Here is a 12,945-nt window from a genome sequence, read left to right on the forward strand (position 1 = left end):
CACTGTTCTGGGGGAGGGGGAGCAATCAGACTGATCAGTAGCAGCAGTCTCCTCTCACTGTTAGGGGGGAGGGGGAGTAATCACACTGATCAGTAGCAGCAGTCTGCTCTCACTGTGCTGGGGGAGGGGGGAAGCAATCACACTGATCAGAAGCAGCGGTCTCCTCACTGTGCTGGGGAGGGGGGGGAGTAATCACACTGATCAGTAGCAGCACTCTCCTCTCACTGTGCTGCGGGGAGGGGGAGCAATCACACTGATCAGTAGCAGCACTCTCCTCTCACTGCGGGGGGAGGGGGAGCAATCACACTGATCAGTAGCAGCAGTCTCCTCTCACTGTGCAGAGCGAGCGGGGAAGCAAACACACTGATCAGTAGGAGCAGTCTCCTCTCACTGTGCTGGGGGAGGGGGAGCAATCACACTGATCAGTAGGAGCAGTCTCCACTCACTGTGCAGGGGTTTGGGGAGCAATCACAATGATCAGTAGCAGCAGTCTCCTCTCACTGTGCTGGGAGAGGGGAGCAATCACACTGATCAGTAGCAGCAGTCTCCTCTCACTGTGCTGGGGGAGGGGGGGAGCAATCACACTGATCAGTAGCAGCAGTCTCCACTCACTGTGCTGGGGGAGGGGGGAAGCAATCACACTGATCAGTAGCAGCAGTCTCCTCTCACTGTGCTGGGGAGGGGGGGGAGTAATCACACTGATCAGTAGCAGCACTCTCCTCTCACTGCGGGGGGAGGGGGAGCAATCACACTGATCAGTAGGAGCAGTCTCCTCTCACTGTGCTGGGGGAGGGGGAGCAATCACACTGATCAGTAGGAGCAGTCTCCTCTCACTGTGCAGGGGTTTGGTGAGCAGTCACACTGATCAGTAGCAGCAGTCTCCCCTCACTGTGCTGGGAGAGGGGAGCAATCACACTGATCAGTAGCAGCAGTCTCCTCTCACTGTGCTGGGGGAGGGGGGGGGAGCAATCACACTGATCAGTAGCAGCAGTCTCCTCTCACTCTGTGGGGGGAGGGGGAGCAAGCACACTGATCAGTAGCAGCAGTCTCCTCTCACTGTGCTGGGGGAGGGGAGGATTAACACTGATCAGTAGCAGCAGTCTCCTCTCACTGTTCTGGGGGAGGGGGAGCAATCAGACTGATCAGTAGCAGCAGTCTCCTCTCACTGTTAGGGGGGAGGGGGAGTAATCACACTGATCAGTAGCAGCAGTCTGCTCTCACTGTGCTGGGGGAGGGGGGAAGCAATCACACTGATCAGAAGCAGCGGTCTCCTCTCACTGTGCTGGGGAGGGGGGGGAGTAATCACACTGATCAGTAGCAGCACTCTCCTCTCACTGTGCTGCGGGGAGGGGGAGCAATCAGACTGATCAGTAGCAGCAGTCTCCTCTCACTGTTAGGGGGGAGGGGGAGGATTAACACTGATCAGTAGCAGCAGTCTCCTCTCACTGTGCTGGGGGAGGGGGAACAATCACACTGATCAGTAGCAGCAGTCTCCTCTCACTGTGCTGGGAGATGGGAGCATTCACACTGATCAGTAGCAGCAGTCTCCTCTCACTGTGCTGGGGGAGAGGGCGAGCAATCACACTGATCAGTAGCAGCACTCTTCTCTCACTGTGCTGGGGGAGGGGGAGTAATCAAACTGATCAGTAGCAGCATTCTCCTCTTACTGTGCTGGGGGAGGGGGAGTAATCACATTGATCAGTAGCAGCAGTCTCCTCTCATTGTGCTGGGGGAGGGGGGGAGCAATCACACTGATCAGAAGCAGCAGTCTCCTCTCACTGTTCTGGGGGAGGGGGAGCAATCAGACTGATCAGTAGCAGCAGTCTCCTCTCACTGTTAGGGGGGAGGGGGAGTAATCACACTGATCAGTAGCAGCAGTCTGCTCTCACTGTGCTGGGGGAGGGGGGAAGCAATCACACTGATCAGAAGCAGCGGTCTCCTCACTGTGCTGGGGAGGGGGGGGAGTAATCACACTGATCAGTAGCAGCACTCTCCTCTCACTGTGCTGCGGGGAGGGGGAGCAATCACACTGATCAGTAGCAGCAGTCTCCTCTCACTGTGCTGGGGCGAGGGGGAACAATCTCACTGATCAGTAGCAGCAATCTCCTCTCACTGTGCGAGGGGAGGAGGAGCAATCACACTGATCAGTAGCAGCAGTCTCTTCACACTGTGCTGGGGGAGGGGGGGAGTAATCACACTGATCAGTAGCAGTACTCTCCTTTCACTGTGCTGGGGGAGGGGGGAGCAATCACACTGATCAGTAGCAGCAGTCTCGTCTCACTGTGGAGTGGGAGCAATCACACTGATCACAAACAGCAGTCTCCTCTCACTGTGCTGGGGGGACGGGGAGCAATCACACTGATTAGTAGCAGCAGTCTCCTCTCACTGTGCTGAGGGGAGAGGAAGCAATCACACTGATCAGTAGCAGCAGTCTCCTCTCACTGTGCTGGGGAGGGGGGGAGTAATCATACTGTTAAGTAGCAGCACTCTCCTCTCACTGTGCTGGGGGAGGGGGAGCAATCACACTGATCAGTAGGAGCAGTCTCCACTCACTGTGCAGGGGTTTGGGGAGCAATCACACTGATCTGTAGCAGCAATCTCCTCTCACTGTGCTGGGGGGAGCGGGGGAGCTATCACACTTATCAGTAGCAGCAGCCTCCTCTCACTGTGCTGGGGGGAAGGGGGGAACAATCACACTGATCAGTAGCAGCAGTCTCCTCTCACTGTGCTGGGAGATGGGAGCCTTCACACTGATCAGTAGCAGCAGTCTCCTCTCACTGTGCTGGGGGAGAGGGGGAGCAATCAGACTGATCAGTAGCAGCACTCTTCTCTCACTGTGCTGGGGGAGCGGGAGTAATCACACTGATCAGTAGCAGCATTCTCGTCTTACTGTGCTGGGGGAGGGGGAGTAATCACACTGAGCAGTAGCAGCAGTCTCCTCTCATTGTGCTGGGGGAGGGGGGGAGCAATCACACTGATCAGAAGCAGCAGTCTCCTCTCACTGTTCTGGGGGAGGGGGAGCAATCAGACTGATCAGTAGCAGCAGTCTCCTCTCACTGTTAGGGGGGAGGGGGAGTAATCACACTGATCAGTAGCAGCAGTCTGCTCTCACTGTGCTGGGGGAGGGGGGAAGCAATCACACTGATCAGAAGCAGCGGTCTCCTCTCACTGTGCTGGGGAGGGGGGGGAGTAATCACACTGATCAGTAGCAGTACTCTCCTCTCACTGTGCTGCGGGGAGGGGGAGCAATCACACTGATCAGTAGCAGCAGTCTCCTCTCACTGTGCTGGGGCGAGGGGGAACAATCTCACTGATCAGTAGCAGCAATCTCCTCTCACTGTGCGAGGGGAGGAGGAGCAATCACACGGATCAGTAGCAGCAGTCTCTTCACACTGTGCTGGGGGAGGGGGGGAGCAATCACACTGATCAGTAGCAGTACTCTCCTTTCACTGTGCTGGGGGAGGGGGGAGCAATCACACTGATCAGTAGCAGCAGTCTCGTCTCACTGTGGAGTGGGAGCAATCACACTGATCACAAACAGCAGTCTCCTCTCACTGTGCTGGGGGGACGGGGAGCAATCACACTGATTAGTAGCAGCAGTCTCCTCTCACTGTGCTGAGGGGAGAGGAAGCAATCACACTGATCAGTAGCAGCAGTCTCCTCTCACTGTGCTGGGGAGGGGGGGAGTAATCATACTGTTAAGTAGCAGCACTCTCCTCTCACTGTGCTGGGGGAGGGGGAGCAATCACACTGATCAGTAGGAGCAGTCTCCACTCACTGTGCAGGGGTTTGGGGAGCAATCACACTGATCTGTAGCAGCAATCTCCTCTCACTGTGCTGGGGGGAGCGGGGGAGCTATCACACTTATCAGTAGCAGCAGCCTCCTCTCACTGTGCTGGGGGGAAGGGGGGAGCAATCACACTGATCAGTAGCAGCAGTCTCCTCTCACTGTGCTGGGAGAAGGGAGCATTCACACTGATCAGTAGCAGCAGTCTCCTCTCACTGTGCTGGGGGAGGGGGGAGCAATCACACTGATCAGTAGCAGTAGTCTCCTCTCACTGTGTGGGGGGAGGGGGAGCAATCACACTGATCAGTAGCAGTACTCTCCTTTCACTGTGCTGGGGGAGGGGGGAGCAATCACACTGATCAGTAGCAGCAGTCTCGTCTCACTGTGGAGGGGGAGCAATCACACTGATCACTAGCAGCAGTCTCCTCTCACTGTGCTGGGGGGAGGGGGAGCAATCACACTGATCAGTAGCAGCAGTCTCCTCTCACTGTGCTTGGAGGAGGGGGAGCAATCACACTGATCAGTAGCAGCAGTCTCCTCTCACTGTGGTGGGGGGAGGAGGAACAATCACACTGATCAGTAGCAGCAGTCTCCTCTCACTGTGGTGGGGGGAGGAGGAGCAATCACACTGATCAGTAGCAGCAGTCTCCTCTCACTGTGCTGTGGGGAGGAGGAGCAATCACACTGATCAGTAGCAGCAGTCTCCTCTCACTGTGCTGGGGGAGGGGGAGCAATAACACTGATCAGTAGAAGCAGTCTCCTCTCACTGTGCTGAGGGGAGGGGGAGCAATCACATTGATCAATAGCAGCAGTCTCCTCTCACTATGCTGGGGGGAGGGGGAGCAATCACACTGATCAGTAGGAGCAATCTCCTCTCACTGTGCTGGGGGGACGAGTGGAGCAATCACACTGATCAGTAGCAGCAGTCTCCTCTCACTGTGCTGGGGGGAGGGGGAGAGCAATCACACTGATCAGTAGCAGCAGTCTCCTCTCACTGTGCGAGGGGTGGAGGAGCAATCACACTGATCAGTAGCAGCAGTCTCTTCACACTGTGCTGGGGGAGGGGGAGCAATCACACTTATCAATAGCAGCAATCTCCTCTCACTGTGCAAGGGGAGGAGGAGCAATCACACTGATCAGTAGCAGCAGTCTCCTCTCACTGTACTGGGGGGAGGGGGTGACCAATCACACTGATCAGTAGCAGCAGTCTCCTCTCACTTTGGGGGGAGGGGGAACAATCACACTGATCAGTAGCAGCAGTCTCCTCTCACTGTGCAGGGGAGCGGGGGAGCAATCACACTGATCAGTAGGAGCAGTCTCTTCTCACTGTGCTGGGGGAGGGGGAGCAATCACACTAATCAGTAAGAGCAGTCTCCTCTCACTGTGCTGGGGGAAGGGGGAGCAATCATACTGATCAGTAGCAGCAGTCTCCTCTCACTGTGCTGGGGGAGGGGAGCAATCACACTGATCAGTAGCAGCAGTCTCCTCTCACTGTGCAGGGGGAGTAATCACACTGATCAGTATCAGCAGTCTCCTCTCTCTGTGTGGGGGGCGGGTGAGCAATCACACTGTTCAGTAGCAGCAGTCTCCTCTCAATGTGCAGGGGGAGGGGGCGAAATCACACTGATCAGTAGCGGCAGTCTCCTCACTGTGCTGGGGAGGGGGAGCAATCACACTGATCAGTAGCAGCAGTCTCCTCACTGTGCTGGGGAGGGGGAGCAATCACACTGATCAGTAACAGCAGTCTCTTCTCACTTTGCTGGGGGAAGGGGGAGCAATCATACTGATCAGTAGCAGCAGTCTCCTCTCACTGTGCTGGGGGAGGGGAGCAATCACACTGATCAGTAGCAGCTGTCTCCTCTCACTGTGTGGGGGAGGGGGAGTGGGAGCAATCACACTGGTCACACCTCTCCTCCTGGATTTGCCCCTGGCTGAGGGCCGCTTGGTGCCACCTGGTTGAGCATGCAGCAAATACTATTTTTTTTTTTTTTTTTTAACGGTGTCGTGACCAAGCCTAGTTACATAAGGCAACACCCCCATATTACCGTGGCCACACAAACCTCACTACGGCCCTGATCAGGGGATATATAGATATTTTGTTAAGGCACTGGTGTAATTAGAGATCATAGAGGATTGGAGTCAGAAGCTGAAGTCAATGAACCTGTACTTAGCTGTCTATGTATACGTTGCTGATAGATGGAATTCTTGGCCTGATTCAGACCCATTCGCAAGGCTGTGATCTCACGTAGCCTGCCGATGTTTGTTTGCAATATGTGATTGTGGATTGTAAGCTCCTAGGAGCAGGGTCCTCCTCCCCACTGTCTCACAGCCCTCTTCTCTAGCACTTCTATGACAGCCTTCACCTTCAGAGCTGTACTGTGTATGGAGAGTTGTGTTGCTAATTGTTACTTGTGTTCTGTTTATATTTTGGTTACTGTAATGTAATGTTCTGTGTACCCTTTACTGTATGTACAGCGCTGCGGACCTCTTGTGGCGCCCTATAAGTAAAATGTAATAATAATAATCGCAGTCCATGTGATCACGAAGCGCTCGCCCCTTGTACACAGACACCTCACTAGATTGAGTGACAGGATGAGGCATTTTTGGGTGGTGACAGGGGTTGGTCGATGGACACGGGCGTGTGGTGGTGCGAACACAGGCGTGTCTGAGCATCTTAACGCCGTCTCATAGGTGTGCATAATTAAGACACAGGGTCATAGTACACGTCACATGGCTAAATTATACACTGAAGTTCTCGCAGTGCTTGCGGTAAGGTATGTTCAGCCATAAGTGCTGCGTATGCATCAGATTGGTTCTCGATGTTACCGATTGTTGCATACACTTTCTGGAGATGACCTGTGTTACTAATTGAAAGTGGGCCCTCGGTTTCCAAAGCGGAGAATACTGAGTGTTGCAGAGGGGAAGTGTGACAGTATTATATTCAGGGGCGGGCTGGGCTGGGGGGCAGGGAGCCATCTGCCCCCCAGGCCGGCACAATTTAAGTGATTCAAGGCCGCTCTGTGCTATTATATGTGTTAAGTGAAGCTGCAGTGGCTAACCAAAAATGGCTGCCCCTACAGCAGGCTTCAAAAACATGGCCCTGCCAACCAATAGAGAGCTAGGTTTTCTTTCCCAGGAACCCAAGGGGCTGGAGAGTCGAAAAAGGGGGCGGGGCTTGTCGATGGAGTTTGTCAGGACTCCTGCTGCTCATGCCTTCCCCAGATTAACCATTGCTGCTGCTGCTGCCTGTACAGAGAGAGGGATGTTCATCCTGCTGGGGCCACACTGACAGCAGGTAAGATTCAGCACTGGGCACACCATAGTACTGGGCAGCACTGGGCACACCATAGTACTGGGCAGCACTGGGCACACCATAGTACTGGGCAGCACCGGCAGTGGGCACACCATAGTAATGTGCAGCACTGGGCATACCATAGTACTGGGAAGCACTGGCAGTGGACACACCATAGTACTGGGCAGCACTGGGTACACCATAGTACTGGGCAGCACTGGGCACACCATAGTACTGGGCAGCACTGGGTACACCATAGTACTGGGCAGCACTGGGCACACCATAGTACTGGGCAGCACTGGGCACACCATAGTACTGGGCAGCACTGACACACCATAGTAATGGGCAGCACTGGGCACACCATAGTACTGGGCAGCACTGGGCACACCATAGTAATGGGCAGCACTGGGCACATCATAGTACTGGGCAGCACTGGGCACACCATAGTACTGGGCAGCACTGGGCACACCATAGTACTGGGCAGCACTGACACACCATAATAATGGGCAGCACTGGGCATACCATAGTACTGGGCAGCACTGGGCACACCATAGTAATGTGCAGCACTGGGCACACCATAGTACTGGGCAGCACTGGGCACACCATAGTAATGTGCAGCACTGGGCACACCATAGTAATGTGCAGCACTGGGCACACCATAGTACTGGGCAGCACTGGGCACACCATAGTACTGGGCAGCACTGGCACATCATAGTAATGGGCACACCATAGTAATGTGCAGCACTGGGCACATCATAGTACTGGGCAGCACTGGGCACACCATAGTACTGGGCAGCACTGGGCACACCACAGTAATGTGCAGCACTGGGCACATCATAGTACTGTGCAGCCCTGAGCACACCACCATACCCCGGCTTTGGTAGGCTGTGACTCCTAGCAGCAGTGTACTTAGTTACAGACATATCCCAATGGACCATTATCTTGCTACTTTCCCAAATGCCACAATCACAGTAACTTATGCCGGGTACACACTACACCAACGGCCCAATTAAGAGACAAACCCACAGACCGAGCGGTCAATTTTGGTAAGCATCCACACTTACCAATGGGATGCTCAATCTGTCTGGCAGACATCACAACTGGGTGTGCATTTAAATTTACCCGCCCAGTTGTGATGTCAGTGTCAGTGTTTCCTGCCGGCCAGTGTATGAGTCGGTCGGTGGGTCGCCCGTCCATACCAGCAGATGTGCACAATGTATCTGCGCGTTATAGTGCATCTGTTATGCTGCACAGCAGACACTATATATCTTGTGTGTACACTCGAGAAAACAAACGTAATATATAGTTTGTCGGCTGTACTATCAATATATTGCATAGTGTGTACCCAGCATTACTGTGGTTCTGCCTTTGTGCACTGAGAGTAATTGGGGACGGGGCAGTATGTGATGATGTGAGGTGGACCTTGGAGGGGCTGTCAGGTACTGTATATTGCTTCCTATATTTGATATCGGTCACTAGAATAGTCTGTCCATCAGGGCTGGTAGGTGATGTATTTGAATATAACTCTTAAGGCACACATCCACTAGACCAGAGGTTCCCAAAGTCTGCCATTACAGTCCAGGTATTAAGGATATCCATGCATGAGTCCAGATGGTTAAATCAAATTGACTGAGGTACTAATTAAGTCACCTGTGCTCAAGCATGGATATCCTTAAAATGTGGACTGTAATGGCGGATTTGGGAACCTCTGAACGATAACGATATCGTTATCTTTCAATCTTTCATAAATCGTTTGCAAAAATGTCTTAAACAACCAGTGATGCGCACTCACGCTGGTCGTTTAGACATCTATCATCAGGCAAAAATGCTGAACTACCTGATGATATTGTCAGATTCAGCATGCTAGCAGATGATTGATTGTGCCTACACTGGCCGACTGCTCGCTCAGTGTAGGCACATCACAGACTGACCAACAACTTCTCGCTCAGTGTAGGCACATCACAGACTGACAAATGACTGCTCGTTCAGTGTAGGCACATCACAGACTGACAAATGACTGATCGCTCAGTGTAGGCACATCACAGACTGACAAATGACTGCTCGCTCAGTGTAGGCACATCACAGACTGACAAATTGTGGATCGCTCAGTGTAGGCACATCACAGACTGACAAGTGACTGCTCGCTCAGTGTAGGCACATCACAGACTGACAAATGACGGATCGCTCAGTGTAGGCACATCACAGACTGACAAATGATGGATCGCTCAGTGTAGGCACATCACAGACTGACAAATGACTGATCGCTCAGTGTAGGCACATCACAGACTGACAAATGACGGATCGCTCAGTGTAGGCACATCACAGACTGACAAGTGACTGATCGCTCAGTGTAGGCACATCACAGACTGACAAGTGACTGATCGCTCAGTGTAGGCACATCACAGACTGACCAATGACGGATCGCTCAGTGTAGGCACATTATAGACTGACAAATGACTGATCGCTCAGTGTAGGCACATTACAGACTGACAAATGACTGCTCGTTCAGTGTAGGCTCATCACAGACTGACAAATGACGGATCGCTCAGTGTAGGCACATCACAGACTGACCAATGACGGATCGCTCAGTGTAGGCACATCACAGACTGACAAGTGACTGATCGCTCAGTGTAGGCACATCACAGACTGACAAGTGACTGATCGCTCAGTGTAGGCACATCACAGACTGACCAATGACGGATCGCTCAGTGTAGGCACATCACAGACTGACAAGTGACTGATCGCTCAGTGTAGGCACATCACAGACTGACCAATGACGGATCGCTCAGTGTAGGCACATCACAGACTGACAAATGACTGCTCGTTCAGTGTAGGCACATCACAGACTGACAAGTGACTGATCGCTCAGTGTAGGCACATCACAGACTGACAAATGACGGATCGCTCAGTGTAGGCACATCACAGACTGACAAGTGACTGATCGCTCAGTGTAGGCACATCACAGACTGACCAATGACGGATCGCTCAGTGTAGGCACATCACAGACTGACAAGTGACAGATCGCTCAGTGTAGGCACATCACAGACTGACCAATGACGGATCGCTCAGTGTAGGCACATCACAGACTGACAAATGACTGCTCGTTCAGTGTAGGCACATCACAGACTGACAAATGACTGATCGCTCAGTGTAGGCACATCACAGACTGACAAATGACTGATCGCTCAGTGTAGGCACATCACAGACTGACAAATGACGGATCGCTCAGTGTAGGCACATCACAGACTGACCAATGACTGATCGCTCAGTGTAGGCACATCACAGACTGACCAATGACGGATCGCTCAGTGTAGGCACATCACAGACTGACAAGTGACTGATCGCTCAGTGTAGGCACATCACAGACTGACCAATGACGGATCGCTCAGTGTAGGCACATCACAGACTGACAAGTGACAGATCGCTCAGTGTAGGCACATCACAGACTGACCAATGACGGATCGCTCAGTGTAGGCACATCACAGACTGACAAATGACTGCTCGTTCAGTGTAGGCACATCACAGACTGACAAATGACTGATCGCTCAGTGTAGGCACATCACAGACTGACAAATGACTGATCGCTCAGTGTAGGCACATCACAGACTGACAAATGACGGATCGCTCAGTGTAGGCACATCACAGACTGACAAATGACTGATCGCTCAGTGTAGGCACATCACAGACTGACCAATGACGGATCGCTCAGTGTAGGCACATCACAGACTGACAAATGACTGCTCGTTCAGTGTAGGCACATCACAGACTGACAAGTGACTGATCGCTCAGTGTAGGCACATCACAGACTGACAAATGACTGCTCGCTCAGTGTAGGCACATCACAGACTGACCAATGACTGCTCGCTCATTATAGGCACATCACAGACTGACCAATGACTGATCGCTCAGTGTAGGCACATCACAGACTGACAAACGATGGATCGCTCAGTGTACGCACATCACAGACTGACAAACGACGGATCGCTCAGTGTAGGCACATCACAGACTGACAAATGACTGATCGCTCAGTTTAGGCACATCACAGACTGATAAATGACTGCTCGCTCAGTGTAGGCACATCAAAGACTGACAAACGATGGATCGCTCAGTGTAGGCACATCACAGACTGACAAACGACAGCTCGCTCGGTGTAGGCACATCACAGACTGACAAACGACTGATCGCTCAGTGTAGGCACATCACAGACTGACAAACGACTGATCGCTCAGTGTAGGCAAATCACAGACTGACAAACGACTGATCGCTCAGTGTAGGCACATCGCAGACTGACAAATGACGGATCGCTCGGTGTAGGCACATCACAGACTGACAAATGATGGATCGCTCAGTGTAGGCACATCACAGACTGACAAACGACTGCTCGCTCAGTGTAGGCACATCACAGACTGACAAGCGACTGCTCGCTCAGTGTAGGCACATCACAGACTGACAAACGACTGCTCTCTCAGTGTAGGCACATCACAGACTGACAAATGACGGATCGCTCAGTGTAGGCACATCACAGACTGACAAACGACTGCTCGCTCAGTATAGGCACATCACAGACTGACAAATGACTGCTCGCTCAGTGTAGGCACATCACAGACTGACAAATGACTGCTCGCTCAGTGTAGGCACATCACAGACTGACAAACGACTGCTCGCTCAGTGTAGGCTCATCACAGACTGACAAATGACTGCTCGCTCAGTGTAGGCACATCACAGACTGACAAATGACGGATCGCTCAGTGTAGGCACATCACAGACTGACAAATGATGGATCGCTCAGTGTAGGCACATCACAGACTGACAAATGACTGATCGCTCAGTGTAGGCACATCACAGACTGACAAATGATGGATGACAAATGATGGATCGCTCAGTGTAGACACATCACAGACTGACAAGTGACTGATCGCTCAGTGTAGGCACATCACAGACTGACAAACCACTGCTCACTCAGTGTAGGCACATCACAGACTGACAAATGACTGCTCGTTCAGTGTAGGCACATCACAGACTGACAAATGACTGCTCGTTCAGTGTTTGCACAACACAGACTGACAAATGACTGCTCGCTCAGTGTAGGCACATCACAGACTGACAAATGACTGCTCGCTCAGTGTAGGCACATCACAGACTGACAAACGACTGATTGCTCAGTGTATGCACATCACAGACTGACAAACGACTGATTGCTCAGTGTAGGCACATCACAGACTGACAAATGACTGCTCGTTCAGTGTAGGCACATCACAGACTGACAAATGACTGATCGCTCAGTGTAGGCACATCACAGACTGACAAATGACTGCTCGCTCAGTGTAGGCACATCACAGACTGACAAATTGTGGATCGCTCAGTGTAGGCACATCACAGACTGACAAATGACTGATCGCTCAGTGTAGGCACATCACAGACTGACAAATGATGGATCGCTCAGTGTAGTCACATCACAGACTGTCAAATGACTGATCGCTCATTATAGGCACATCACAGACTGACAAATGATGGATCGCTCAGTGTAGGCACATCACAGACTGACAAACGACTGATCGTTCAGTGTAGGCACAACACAGACTGACAAATGACTGCTCGCTCAGTGTAGTCACATCACAGACTGACAAATGACTGCTCGTTCAGTGTAGGCACATCACAGACTGACAAATGACTGCTCGCTCAGTGTAGGCACATCACAGACTGACAAGTGACTGATCGCTCAGTGTAGGCACTTCACAGACTAACCAATGACGGATCGCTCAGTGTAGGCACATCACAGACTGACAAATGACTGATCGCTCAGTGTAGGCACATCACAGACTGACAAATGACTGCTTGTTCAGTGTAGGCACATCACAGACTGACA

Source organism: Taudactylus pleione, unplaced genomic scaffold, assembly GCF_031769625.1.
Source record: "Taudactylus pleione unplaced genomic scaffold, aTauple2 ptg001987l, whole genome shotgun sequence".
Lineage (NCBI taxonomy): Eukaryota > Metazoa > Chordata > Amphibia > Anura > Myobatrachidae > Taudactylus > Taudactylus pleione.